This window comes from Nomascus leucogenys, chromosome 18 (genome assembly GCF_006542625.1).
Source record: "Nomascus leucogenys isolate Asia chromosome 18, Asia_NLE_v1, whole genome shotgun sequence".
NCBI classification, from domain to species: Eukaryota; Metazoa; Chordata; class Mammalia; order Primates; family Hylobatidae; genus Nomascus; species Nomascus leucogenys.
The window spans coordinates 52,226,608-52,240,969 of NC_044398.1; the positions used below are offsets into that span (position 1 = coordinate 52,226,608).

A 14,362-nucleotide genomic window follows, 5' to 3' on the forward strand; every position below is an offset into this window, starting at 1 on the left:
GGGTGCTGTGACTTTTTCACAGGAGCGCGTGGCCAGCAAGGACGGTCTCCTTTGCAACTGGCCCACAGCGTTGGCACAGGTCGCCAGATTTTATTTATCCCTGGAAGGTCTGGAGACTCAGAGGGGCCTCTCAGGGCTCCAAGGTAAGCAGCTGCCTCCGGGCAGCAGAGCCGGTGACAGCCAGGGAGCCCTGAGCCGCCGGGCGCGTGCGCGTGGGCGCGTCCCTGGGCCGGGCGCGAGCCGAGGGGGTGGGTGGCGCCCGCCCCGCCGGCCTGGCGCGCGGTCCGAGCCACTCAGAGCGCCTGGCGGCCGACACCCGGGGGCCCTACAATTAATACCGGGCGCCTGCCCGCTGGCCGGGACTCTCGCGCCGGCTCTCGGGGACGGAGGCGCCCGGTCCGCCCTGACGAGCTCGCCACTGGCTCTGCTCCGGCGGCGACGGCGACAGTGGCCCGGGCCGACTCTCGCGGGGCCCACACCTCCTCGAGAGCCAGCTTGGGCAGGGGACGGTGCCGCACCACCGAGGTCCCGCGCTAGTGTGCGCCCGGGGCCCTGGCCCGGCAGGTGGGCGAGGAGGGCGGGCGCGGTCGGGGCTCGGCAGGAGCGCGCGGAGGTGAGTCGCCGGGGAAGGTGGGGACGCGAGTGTGGACGCGTGAGTGTGGGTGCACCCCCAGGAAGGTCTCGGAGATGTCCTCTCTCCTCTCTTCCTGGTCCCCTCCAGAGTTTCGCTCAGGTCCTCAGGGGACAGCCTGAGAGGCCAACCTGCTGCAGAGCGAGTTGGACAGCCACACCCCCGGCCGGGAGAGCGACAGGGCGGCCCTGGCCTCCAGCCCCACTGCGATCCTAAAGCCCCGCATCCCCGGGCAGCAGCGGGGGCAAGCCCAAGCATCTTCCCAGCCCTGGGACCCGGGGGGCGTGACTGCCACCACCCTGAGAGCTACTGAGACACAGGACACAAACTTAGTTTCCGAACAAAGTAAAATCTGCCTTTCTGGTATTTTAAGACAGGACGTGCTTATGCCGATTCATCGCGGTTTCCTTGGGCCACCTCGGAGGACGCGGCTGGACCCGCTGGCCGTGGAGGGGGTCGGCTCCGGGCGCGAGTTCGTGTCTTGGGGCGTGGGGACAGCTCTGGTGCTTCCCCCGGGAGTCGACCCAGCATGGTCCCCGCGCACTGGCCCCTGTTTTGGGAAGGGATGCCCGCGTTGAGAGAGGCAGGGGTGCTTGTGCTTGGCCCCCCTCCGTGTCCCCACCCTCTCCGCCCGATCCTCTCCCCGTCCGAGGGTGCTCCCACCTGGTGGCCCAGCAGAGGGCGCCAGCTCCCGGCCGCCGTGCGGGTCGCAAGGGGAGGGGACACGCAAGCCTCCAGGTAAGGAGCGAAGTGAATCATCCCGAGCGGGGACCCGCTCCCCGCGCGGTGGGAACGAGGCGGGGCGTGGCCGCGGCGCTGCTAAGAAGTCGGGGCCGCCGAGCCGCTGTCGGCGGGAAGCGGCGATCCTGCCACCGGGAGGTGTGGAAGAGCTGGGTAGGTGAGAAAAGTCCCTCCGCGCGGTGGCCGAGGGGCGCGCGGAGCCGGGGCCGGCAGACGCCAGGACGCGCCGCTGCGCTCTACTCCGGGGCGTGAGGCGCGGGTCAGTCTCGCTCTGGCTGCGGGCGGCCCTGTCGGGGACCGAAGCGGGAACGGGGGGGCCTCCCGGGGCTGGAGGCCGGCGGGCGCCCGGGCCGCTGCGACGGGGCGCTGCGCTCGGCCCGCGGGGTCCCCGAGCCGTAACAAAGGCGCGGCGCGGCGCGGCCGCGGCTCCCACCCACTTCCGTCCCCGGAGCGCGCCTCGGGGAGGAGCGGGCCGGGGCAGGGTTTCTCTCCGCGGAGTTTCGGGAAGTTAGCGCGGCTGCCCGTTACGCTGAGAGCAAGGCGGGGAGGCGGGTGGCCCGGGTAGTGGCGCGCCAGTGATCAAAACTGCGACATCGCCCGGTTCCTTTCCCGACACCAGGCGCAAGTGGCCGGAGCTGCGGTGGCTCCCGCGCCCCAGCCCGGGGTCCCAGACCGGCGCCTCAGCAGGGCCCGCGCGGGTTTGAACCCGACGCGTGGTGCGCCAGGCCACCCTGCCTGCCCACGTTTCTGCGCGCGTGCGGGCTCCCCGAAGGGAGTGGTTTAGTCCCCGGGTGACAGCCAGCAGTCCCTGGCACCCCGAGTGGAGCTCCAGAAGGCGGTAATTGCATTACAGTGAGTGAGCGGCGGGGAGGCTCCAGTCCAGGCCGCAATCTGGGTCAGGTGCGGGGTTAAGAGCTTCAGGCGTTGGCATGAGAGATCTTGTGAAGTCTGACAGTTTATTGCGATAAGAAGTTCCTCATAAGGGGAGAGGCCAGCTGGGGAAATTAAAGGAGCTCCTGTCCGCCATCCCCAGCCCCATCCCGAGGTTGTGATAACTTGTGCCTGTGCAAACCCTAGCACAGGCACACGTTTTGTCATAGAAGTGTCAGAGGCAGCATCTCTACTGCGCCAGATGTTTCTCAGCATCTGAACAGGAGAGGAGGAGGTGGTATTGAAGAGAAACCCCGGACGTTCTGCTTGCTGTGAACCCCAGCCCCTCGCAGTCAATCGATGGAATTCACGTTTTCTTGTCTTGTCTTATCGGCCTCCACCCCCTTCTTCTGTTGGAAGGAAAGGGCAGGCACTGGTTTTTATGAAGGGCTAATGGACGAGGGACTCTCCCCTACACAATGTGGAGGGCTCTTCATTTTCTCTTTAAATCTTACAACCTCTTCCCAGGAGGTTATTTCTGTTTCACAGATGAGGAAACTGAGACTTAAAGAGGTTAACAGATCTAAGAGTCCGCCCTGTTCCAAAGAGGTCTGATTATTCGTCCAGGTTTTTTTTTATTTTTGGCAAAGTCAGTTACTGAAGAGCGCTTTATGGACTGCTGGGTGTGTGCTGTACCCCGGGGTTCAGGTTTGATTATGTTAGGCTTTAGGGCTTGATGGACTTTCCACCTATCTCTGGCTTGTGTTAATGCCAGTGCCATAACTAAACCAACTCATATTTAAAACTTAACGTATATGAAGAGAACTAAGGTTTCCTCCCCAAACCTTTAGAAGAATTATGACAGTTCCAAAGAGAGGTGGAAATAGCCGTCCTTTGCTTTTTGCAGTGTTTCATCGGGCAGGTGGGCCTGGAGTCAGGAATTCTACAGAGCACGGAGCTCTGTTTGCCTTTTCTTTTGCAAGGAGCTGCAGTTCCCACCTTGTTTAAGCTGTGTGTGACTTTGCCACTGTGCTGAATGTGCGTTTAAAATTAAGTGAAGTATGCTTTGGAAATAATGGCCCAGGTTACTGACTGATAAGTTTAAAACTTCAGAATTTCTTTGAGGGATCCAAGGATATAGTTGTATCCACAACTTTTATGCAACATTTGAGTTGTATAAAATAGGTTTACAAAATAGGACTTTGGCATTGTCCTGAATGTACTTAAAATGCATTGCCTTCAAGAAAGATGTCTGCAACTCTGGCGTGACAGTCAGGGACTTGGAACATCCTAGATAGAGGCAGCCAGGCACGCTGATGAGGGCAAGCCTGGGAAGTCAGAATAGCTGGGTTCGGTTGCTGCCTTCACCATTTAGAGGTCTGTAGGGTTGGACAGTTTGCCCAGCCCCTGAGCTTCACTTTCTTCTTTTAAAACATAAATCAAAGGCCAGGTGCCATGCCTCACACCTGTAGTACCAGGGCTGTGGGAGGCCGAGGTGGGAGGATGGCTTGGGGCCAGGAGTTTGAGACCAGCCTGGGCAACATAGTGAGACCCTGTTTCTACAAAATATTTAAAAATTACCTGTAGTCTTAGCTACTTGGGATGCTGAGGTGGGAGGATTGCTTGAGCCCAAGAGTTCGAGCCTGCAGTGAGCTATGATTGCGTCACTGCACTCCAGCCTGGGCAACAGAGCTAGACAGCTGTCTGTAAAAAAACTAAACAAAACAAGCTAGGAATAATAACAGTGCCTCCTGGTTTCAAACCATGAGGACTAAATTAGATAATTCATGAGATACTCGGCACAGTGCCTAGCACATAGTTGCTATTCAACAAATGTTAACTAATAATGATGATGTTTAAGAACAGAATCCTTCCCTTCCTCCCCTCATCCAGAGAGGTAAAGTAGTTCATAGTTGCCCTGAACTAACTGTTCTTAGTGAATATGGCAATATGGTACAGTTAGCAATTCCTCCTTCTCTCAGCAAGTTGGGGCTAGGGAAAGGTTGGTAGTGATGGAAAACTTGGTCCAGTCGCCCAAGGAGTTTACAAGGAGCTCCAGAACTGTAGAGCTTTTGTCCTGGTTTTGCCACTGTGTAATTTTGGGGCTGGCCTTTCAGCCATTTCCCTTTCTTTTAAATTTAAAGCCCAGTATTCTAATGGCCAAGATGGTAGGAATTAAAAAAAAAACAAAAACCCAAACCAAATGAACTGGTGAAAAGGAAATATGTATTCTCTTTTCTCATTCACTAGCCATCAATGGCACTAAAGAAATGTATCTGCTTCTGTGAAAATTGTGCTGGCCTAATCCTGGGAAGAGGGACCATTTCCTTGGAAAATATAATATTTTCTGATAGTCTGTTTAAAGTTGAACCACCAAGTTGACAGAAGAGGAAGGAGAGTTTGAGACATAACATTTCAAAAATATTTCCTTAAACATGGTCAACTATGTATGATCTGAAAATTGCTAAACTAACTTTTAGATGACAGCATGAAGTATAGGTCAGTTAAACTGAACAATTATTGAGCAACCAGTATCGTTATCTCATATGTTAAAAAACTTGAAAGTTTTTCAAATGAGCAAATATTCTCTATATTGTATATACATGCAAGAAATATAAAATTGTATATTGTATCTATATGTATATTGTATATCTACTGCATATAATTTCTTATAATACATCTGATCATTTTTTGCTATTTTATACCACTTGTTTTGCTCTTTTAAACAACTGATATAAAGAAACATTATAATGTCATTATACACCACCTGATGTGTAGTTACCATGAACATTATCTTCAAGAAAATGCATGGACGGGAGGACAGGGAGGGATTGTCATTATGTAGGTTTGACATCTGGATATGATATGCAGCTTCTCCCACACTGGAAAATGAGCTGCGTGCATAACCAATTGGAGGCGTGTAAAGAGTTAGGAGCAAGATCCCTGCTTTTGTGCATTTCACTCCATTTGTAGCCACTTGTTGCGCTCCATCTGGGAAGAAAGAAGCCGCTGCAGGGCATGCGCCAGACCTGCGCTGGGCTGTCGCTTCCATTGTACGGAAGATGAACAGGCGGCGTTATTCTGGATCACATAGCAGCTTGTTCAAAAGCATCTTGCATTCCCCAGCTGTTCCACAACTTCTTCGCATATGGGAGAGAACTTGCCAGCTGCTGGGGCAACTGTACTTACATTTGCTGCCTTTGTTCAGTAAACAAGGAAGGTAAAAAGACAGGCGCCTTTGTTAAACTGCAGTCATTGTAAAGAGACTTATTTGTTTCTGTTATGTCAATGTTATTCCAGATATAGTCTGTCAGGGGAGGAGGTTTAAAAGGAAATGTCAGAATTAACATTTTTTTTATCCAAATAAATGTTATTTTAAGGTAACTGGCATGTATAGTTTTTCCATATGTAAAACCTTAGGCTGCTTTTATATTTCATTGCCTAACAAAGGAATGGATCTAATACCTAAAAATAAGTGTTTATTTAAAAATTGACATATGAATCAGATTTAATTCTGTATATTTTTCTATTGCATGAAATACATAAAAGTTACAATGTGTCTCCAGACAGTGCTTTTGTGTTTTCAGAACATTCTGTTGTTTTTGCATTTGTTGGAGCTGGAGGGTACCTTGCCCACACCCTTTGTTTAATCAATGAGAAAACTTCAGTTTATAAGAAGTTGTTGCTTATCCAAGGTGGTTTGGCTAGTGGATTTAATTCAGCAAAGCTTCTGTTGAGTGTTTATAGTGTGACAGGCCTGGGAAACCTATAGAGATGAATAAGGTTTGGGCCCAGCCCTGGATGGACTCGCAGTTCAGAAACAACAGACATAAACAAATACTTCAAGTATGAGGGCTAGAGCAGAGGCAGCACCTTTTTGTTTTCAGAACACTGTTGTAATCATGTCAGCTCAAATAAAGCCAGAGTAGCAAGTTGATGTGCCAGTAAGAATCGAGGAGCAGAATCTTGGGTACAGGAAGATAGAAGAGGCATTATATGGTTTATCAAATTTTACGTACATGTCCTTAAAAAAGAAGATTTTGTACTGTGTCTCTACTTAGGCCTGCTTGTCTCCCAGTTCCTGGCCAGCACCCCAAAACATCTTGCCTTCCTAATTATTGTGAATTGTGAATAAATGGCCCTCTAGTAGCTGCAGCATCAATCACAATCCTTTTTGAGATATTCAGTCAGTTTCAATCCCGTTTGTTCTATAAGAGGTTGTAAAATAAGCCATAATTGCTTGGGCATGTATAAAACCCTCTGACTCCAAATCTCCTCTAAATCTTAGGGGTTCCTTGTACTGGAAACTGCTGTTGCTTCAGATCCCCTGATGATTCACGGTTGCTGAGTTGGGCCCACAATTCTAAGCCCTTAATCCACTTCTGGGCTCCATTTATACATTCGTGTATCTCTTACTTCATCCCTTTTGTGCAGTAATAACAGATTTTTACAGTCTTTCAGTTTTCACTTGGTTTTACTGACGTTTTCACTTGAGACACTCAAGAACTCCATTGGGTTCTTAGGGCTGATGACCCAGGGTTTCCATCTTGTAGAAAAGGAAACTGAGGCTCTGCGGCTGAGAACCTTGCCTGGGCTAGGATTAGAACTAAAATCTCCTGATTGAAAATTCAACACTCCCCTCTGACTGGAAGGGTCAACTTATACAAAGCTGGAGGTTGAGTCTCATCTTCTTCTACAGCTTCATTGTGCATGCCCTGACTTAAGTGATCCTCACTGGTTTTTCCACCCAGGGCTTTCACTGGGAGAAATCTCCCTTCCTTAGTACATTTCTCTGCACATTACGGTTCTCTTAGCATCTTATTCTTCTTTTACTTTTTTCTTTTTTAGAGACAGGATCTTGCTCTGTTGCCCAGGCTGGAGTACGGTGGTGTGATCATAGCTCACTGCGGCCTTGAACTCCTGGGTTCAAGGAATCCTCCCTCCTCAGCCTCCCAAGTAGCTGGGACTACAGGTGTGCACCACCATGCCCAGCTAATTTAAAAAAATTGTAGAGAAATGTTGCCCAGGCTGGTCTCGAGCTCCCTGGGCTCAAGCGATCCTTCTGCCTCAGTCTCTCAAAATGCTGGGATTATAGGCGAGAGAAACAGTGCCCAGCCATCAAGTTACGTTTCTAAGTCTTGTCTCTCGAGAGCAATTGCAACTTTTTTTTTTTTTTTTTTTTTTCTTGAGACAGAGTCTCACTCTGCCACCCAGGCTGGAGTGCAATGGCGTGATCTCGGCTCACTGCAAACTCCGCCTCCTGGGTTCAAGGGATTCTCCCGCCTTAGCCTCCCAAGTAGTTGGGACTACAGGCACATGCCACCACACCCAGCTAATTTTTGTGTTTTTAGTAGAGATGGGGTTTCACTATGTTGGCCAGGCTGATCTTGAACTCCTGACCTCGTGATCTGCCCACCTCAGCCTCCCAAAATGCTGAGATTACATGTGTGAGCCACCGTGCCTGGCCAGTTGCCAACTTTTAAACACATGCATCCCTCTGTCCTGCTATACACACCACATACATACACACACACACACACACACACACATACACACACCCCTCCATATACACAGAGGCCCAGCATGGCTACTGCACCCACTATCCTTTTTCACCCAGCACAGCTCCTTTCAGAAGACGACTTCACCTTTATACCATCAAACTTTTTCCTCCTGCTTAATGCCTTGGGATGCTACAGAATTCTTGATGGATGTCAGATATAGGTGGACGGTCAAAGTTAGCCTGTTTCCTCTTTTTCCACAGGGGTACTGTTGGAAAATGATCCAGCTCCCCTTGGTAGTGGTGACTATGTTGTCCCCCAAACATCATGGTCTTTGGGGTTAGAAATAAGAGCCGTTTCCCTGTAGGAGGAAGAAGGTGATGAGGTTAGTTGGGGAGGGGGACCTCCTTTGCTCAGAACTTCTCTAGTATTCCTTATGCAGCCATAGTACCACTCCCCACAAACATCCTAACACCACCCCCACCCCCAGACTTTGGCAGCTTTCTCCTCCTTCTAGGACCCTTTGTTTGTTTCCCTCTTTGACATTCTGCCCCTCCTGCTCCTGGTCTGTTGCTGTCGCCCAGCCACCTCCCGGCAGGCCTGGGTTTCAAGTGTCTTAGGGACACATTTGCCTTGGATGCCCTCATCTCCATCTGTCATTGGTGTTTAATTGCTTTTCCTCTACTCTCCAGCCTGCTCTTTGACTTGGGGTAAGTTTCCCCCTTGCAATCCTTTCTGATTACTTCTTTCAGCTTTCCTCTGGCCAATTCAGCTGCCCGTTCAGCTTCTCCATGCTGCTAGCTCACCCTTTGTGTCTGCAGTTTCCCAGGGTTTCCAATACATGGCTTTGTTTCTATCCAAGGCTGTTCTACTCTCTCTCCCTTCCTTCCTTTCCTTCCTCCCCCTTTTTGACAGTGCTTCTTGATGCTTGTATTCTTTTCCCTTTCATTTTTTTCTTCTTAACAATTTGCAAACCCTTCTGCCTTTGTTCTGAGTCAATCTCATTTGGCTGTCACCTTTGTTTAGTATAATAATGATATTGAATACCCTATCAAAGTTTTTATGTACAGGAAATTTTTGCTTTTAAAAAGGGTTCTTTGGAACTGCAACTTGGAAATACCAGTTTTGAAACTGGTCAGGTCAGGGCATTTTAAAAGGTCTGAACTTTGGGGAAAATTGTTTGAAATTTATTTTGGATTTCCTTGCCCGTGGCAGTACCTTGAAAGTAACTGAAACATAAGCTTGTTTTGGATAACCTTTCCCTTGCAAATGGAAATTGTACATACACAGAGCAGAATTCACATTGGCTTTTTTTTTTTTCCTTTTTCAAATCATATTTCTGGAAAATCTGGGAAGGGAGTTTGTGCTTTGTGGCCAGTCCAGGGTGGGTGTAAGTCATGAACGATTGGTCATATTAAGACTGTGCTAGACCCTTTTGATCAAAAGTCTCGCTAGGGATGCTTTCTACTTATGATCCTCTGTCCGTGAGAATACACCAGAGAGTAGGTATTAGGAAATCCTTGACAGAGTGACTTGATTAAGGAATCTTTACTTTTCCCCCAAAGCTGTGAACATAAGGGTCAGTAATAGAGTAGGATGGTAGTGGGAGGTTCTCGCCCTGCCTTGAGGTAGAGCTGCAGGCTACTGTTAGTCCTGGGCAGCCAGGGGGTCTAGCAGTGTTTGCAGTGCACCCAGAGCCCTCCCACCTGGCACTTGATCACTGCAAAAATATAAAAATATTGCTCTTTTTGTTACTTTCTCTTTTTTTTTTGTATTCACGACTTAATTCACATTTCTCCTTTCTCTAAGTTCTGCAATAAGTGAAAAAATGTTTACCCATGCCAAAATAGTTTGGTACTTTAATTTCCCAATTAAAAGGGAGCACAATTTTCTTGCCCCAGTAGATCTGGGACTCTGTTAACGGCAATGTTACTTATCCCAGGTAGCTTGGCTATTGCATGTAATTCAGCAAAGCTTCTGTTGCGTGTTTACAGTTTGACCGGCCTGAGGAACCTGTAAAGATGAATAATGGTTGGACCCATGGCACCCAGAGAGTTTGAGTCCAGCCCAGGCAACATTTCTCTATAGTTTTTTTTTTTTTAAATTATCTGGTGTGGAGGTCTACACCTGTAGTCCCAGCTACTTGGGAGGCTGAGGAGGCAGAATTCCTTGAGCCCAGGAGTTCAAGGCCACAGTGAGCTGTGATCACACCACTATACTCCAGCTAATGTTAGTACAGACTGGAGCACACAGACCAAGGAATCTTTGTTTCAGCAGTCTTCTTTAATTGGTGTTACTGGACATAGAATCTTGATGTAACCATCAACTTCAGTTAACCTAGTCAAGTTATCCACCTATATTATTATGTTATTATTAGCATCTGAAGAAAGGTCCTTGAAATTAGAATTGTATAGAAACAAGAAGTAAAAGTAATCAAACAGACTGTTGATTCTGTCATTCCTTTGTTCAGCAAACATTTGATAACCACGTGGTGTGTGTGCGTATGCTTGTACACATGGATGTGTGTACCCATTTGATGCTTGTTATTGAGAATATAGAGTGAATCCTGCCTTCATGGAGCTTAGAGTGGGGGATACATTTGTAAATAAATAAGCATAGTTGTTGTGATGCAAGCACATTCTAGATGTCATGGAGACATGAGAGGATGCCATGACGGTGGTGCTGCCACTGGTAGCATCATCTGTTGACTGTCCGCTGCTTGCCAGGCCCTGTGCTGAGGGCTTTGAGGCCTTGACATGCTGTTCGTATTTTAATTAGCCCTTTTTTTTTTTTTGAGATGGAGTCTCTCTTTATCTCCCAGGCTGGAGTGCAGTGGCGTGATCTTGGCTCACCACAACCTCCACCTCCCGAGCTCAAGCCATTCTCCTGCCTCAGCCTCCCGAGTAGCTGGGATTACAGGCGCCCGCCACCGCACCTGGCTAATTTTTGTATTTTTAGTAGAGACGGGGTTTCATCATGTTGGCCAGGCTGGTCTTGAACTCCTGACCTCAAGTGATCCGCCCACCTCGGCCTCCCAAAGTGCTGGGATTACAGGCATGAGCCACCACGCCTGGCCACAGTTAGCACAGTTTTTTAAGTGGAAGCCTTGATAGGTTAAGTGCCTCAAATGAGGTATGACAATAAGTAGCAGAGTCTGGGTTTAGATTCAGATCCAAGGTCATAAACCTTTTGCCATAAATGACAGGATGTATCGGTAGCTTCCTAGGTTTACTTTTCCTCCTCTGACCATCCCTATCTCTGCATATAAAGAAGGAATAAGGAAGCCTGGAGAGCCTTTTGATATAAAAGATATATGTGGGGGCCAGGTGCAGTGGTGCAAGCCTGTAATCCCAGCATGTTGGGAGGCTGAGGCAGGAGGATCACTTGAGCTCAGGAGTTTGAGACCAGCCTGGCAACTTAGTAAGACCCCATCTCTACAAAAAATTTAAAAATTAGCCGTGCATGGTGGCACACACCTGTAGTCCTAGATACTTGGGTGGCTGAAGTGGGAGGATCACATGAGCTCATGATGTCGAGGCTGTAGTGAGCTATGATTGCACCACTGCACCCCAGCCTGGGCCACAGAGCAAGACCTTGTTTCTAAAATACTTTTTTTATTTTTTAAAAAGGGATGTAGGTGGGGAGTTAGCCCTAGCCCCACTCTCTCCTATAAAGGATGTACCATGGGGATCTAGTCTAGACGGTTCCTCAGTGTCTGTAATTACACATTTTCTCTGAGTATTCTTTATATTCAATGTTTTGCCAACTCTGTTTCTAAAGAGGCTTTCTTTTCCCTCTGCTGAGCGTTGCGGAAACTGGCCATCAGCCTGACTGAGCCCCACAGCCCTCTGCCTCCTTTCTCAGTGCTGTGCATCGCAACCAGCAGCCTCTGGTTTCTGCCTTGATCCCCTCAATGGTGCTTGGTGAGGCAAGCGGCTCTATTTCAGGCCTGCAGAAGGGGAGAGTCACTTGCTCTTTAGGCTCTGTTCTTTAAATGAACTCCTCATGGAGGGGAAGCCTGCCTGCTAAGACACATCTGTGTGCATGAATACAGGCTCTCAGAAATCTCATCCTCACTTTCAGCAGCCTGCTGGTTACACTGCTCTTATCTCCCCCTTCCTGCCTTTTAAGGATTGCAAGGCTCTGTGTTTCTGATAAGACCCAGTTATGATCCTGAAGAATACTGGCTGGACAGGTTGGAGGAAACCTATCACTCTTGAAGGGAAGGAGAGGCTCAAAGGGGCCATGAGATCCTGCCCTTTTCCAAAAGGAACGCTTGAGGACACAAAAGCTGTCCTCTGAAGGATGAATCGCCCTGAGGCTCTAGGAGAAACTTGATAAGCATGCTCTGCCTTAGGGCTGTGCCTGTCCTGTTTCCTGCTCTTGATAGCAGGCAAGTAGAAAGACGGACCTCTGACCCTGAACTGTGTGCCATAATGAGGAAATTCCACCCTGAAAATTTAGAAATTTAGAGGTGAGCATGCACGCTTTTTTTTTTTTTTTTTTTTTTTTTTGAGACAGGGTCTCACTCTGTAGCCCAGGCTGGAGTGCAGGGACGTGATCTTGGCTCACTGCAACCTCTGCCTCCTGCAGAGAACCTTCAAGTGATTCTCATGCCTCAGGCTCCCGAGTAGCTGGGATTACAGGCATGTGCCACCACACCCAGCTAATTTTTGTATTTTTGGTAGAGACGGGGTTTCGCCATGTTGACCAGCCTGGTCTCCAACTCCTGACTTGAAGCGATCCGCCCACCTCAGCCTCCCAAAGTGCTGGGATTACAGGCACAAGCCACCTTGCCCAGCTGCTCATCAGTTTTTAAGTCCAAAAATAAGGCTAAGAACTTCCTGGAAAAATTGATAGACCATGAACTCAAGTGAAGAGACAGCTTACTTCAACCAGTGTTAGACGATGTCCATCCACTTCCTAAAAATGAATTCGATATTAGACTTTGAAATAGGATTTATATATGTTTTTTTCATTCTGACCCCAAAATTATCCAATTATTTTTTAAAAAATAGTCACCATCATATATCCTGACACTGAGTTTCCAGGAAAAAGAAAAACCATATTATATGCTTGACAAGAAAATTATATGGTTGGAAGATGTTTTGGTTGATTATTTGTATAAACCCAACATCTGTGTGTATGTGTGTGTGTATGTTTTCAGTCCTCATAAAAAAAGAATGAAAAGCTTTCATTGCATGGCTTTTTTTTTCTATACACTTGCTTCTCACAGTGTTGGAAGAAGGCACAAGTTAGTTATAGCAGGCAGTGAAAGCAGTTTATTTTTTTCCATGAACAAATTGGTTCCATCTCTTGTATTTAGGCTTCTTGAAAAAAAAAAAGAGAGAGAGAGAAAACAGAAAACTCAGAAGAAACTGCAAGCTTATTGTGGAAAACTTCTCACTTTCATTTTGGGCACAGATACTGGTTCTAGGTTCAAATAGTAGCATCCTTTATCTGTTTGCAGAACTTGGTAGTCCCAACAATGGCTTTTGTTTCATTTTTTCATATATTCTCAATGGTTTTCCCACTATCTTTGATTCTAGGGAGAGTTCATGAGTTGCAGAAACAGGGAAAGTTGCCTCCATTAATTGTAGGCTTACTTAATTAGTTACCATCACCAAGTATAGGTAAATAGGAGAATGACTAAAAGATGAGAAGAGTAGATTTCATAGTAAGAGAGAAATTTCCTCTCTCAAGATGTTCCTCCTTTTCTCCTTCCTCCTTTCCTTCCTCCTATTATATAATAATAATTATTATTATTCACTGAAGCATTGTTCATAGTCTGGTGGGACAAACAGTTGTTGCTAAGAGTAATGCCTCCTTAACAGTGAATACTGAAAGTTTCAGTTCAAGTACTAGAAAGTGACTTGTCATGAATAATCACAGTTTAAATTTAAGTGATGCTTAATTATACATTTATTTTTTATTTTTTTGAGACAGGATCTCACTCTGTAACCCAGGCTGGAGTGCAATAGCACGAGCTCAGCTCACTGCAACCTCCGCCTCCCCGGCTCAAGTAATCCTTTCACCTTAGCCTCCCTAGTAACTGGGATACATTTTTAATTTTTTGTTTTTTAACTTTTTGGCCAGTGGCTGGCTAATTTTTTAATTTTTTGAAGAGACGAGGTCTTACTATATTGCTCAGGCTGGTCTCAAATTCCTGGGCTCAGCCAATCCTTTTGCCTCAGCCTTTCAAAGTGTTGAGATTACAGGCATGAGCCACCACGCCTACATTTATAAATATTTATGGAGGACTTTTATGTACAGGGCAGTCTGCCAGGATTTTCATTTATCTAATATCATTTAATCACAAGTACCATGTGAAGCAGGTAGTACTACTCCCATTTCACAGATAAGCAACATCAGGCTTGAGAGGAAAAATGACTGGCCAGAGTCACGTATCTAGGAGTGACAGGATTGAGATTAAAATCAAGATCTTCTGATTCCAGGGTCACATTCACTTCCCAGCCAATAAGTAAATGGCAGTGATGCCACCATGGAGGTCCTATATGTGTGTAACAGTGGATTCTGGAACTCAGCTTGAATGCTCATGCAGTAGAATTTTAAGAACAAAACTGTTCAATTAGGGTTGGAGTTTTTAGTGCCCCTACATTGG

General features: G+C 47.5%; 1 protein-coding gene across 1 annotated transcript in view; it reads left to right on the top strand.

Annotated features, from left to right (window-relative positions):
• The first annotated feature begins 361 nt into the window (after window positions 1–361).
• Window positions 362–14,362, top strand: part of SVIL (supervillin) — a 276,068-nt gene continuing 262,067 nt past the window's right edge. Inside the window, exon 1 of the mRNA XM_030797621.1 lies at window positions 362–613. The gene's annotated coding sequence lies outside the window, so the exon portion shown is untranslated. The remainder of the gene's footprint in view (window positions 614–14,362) is intronic.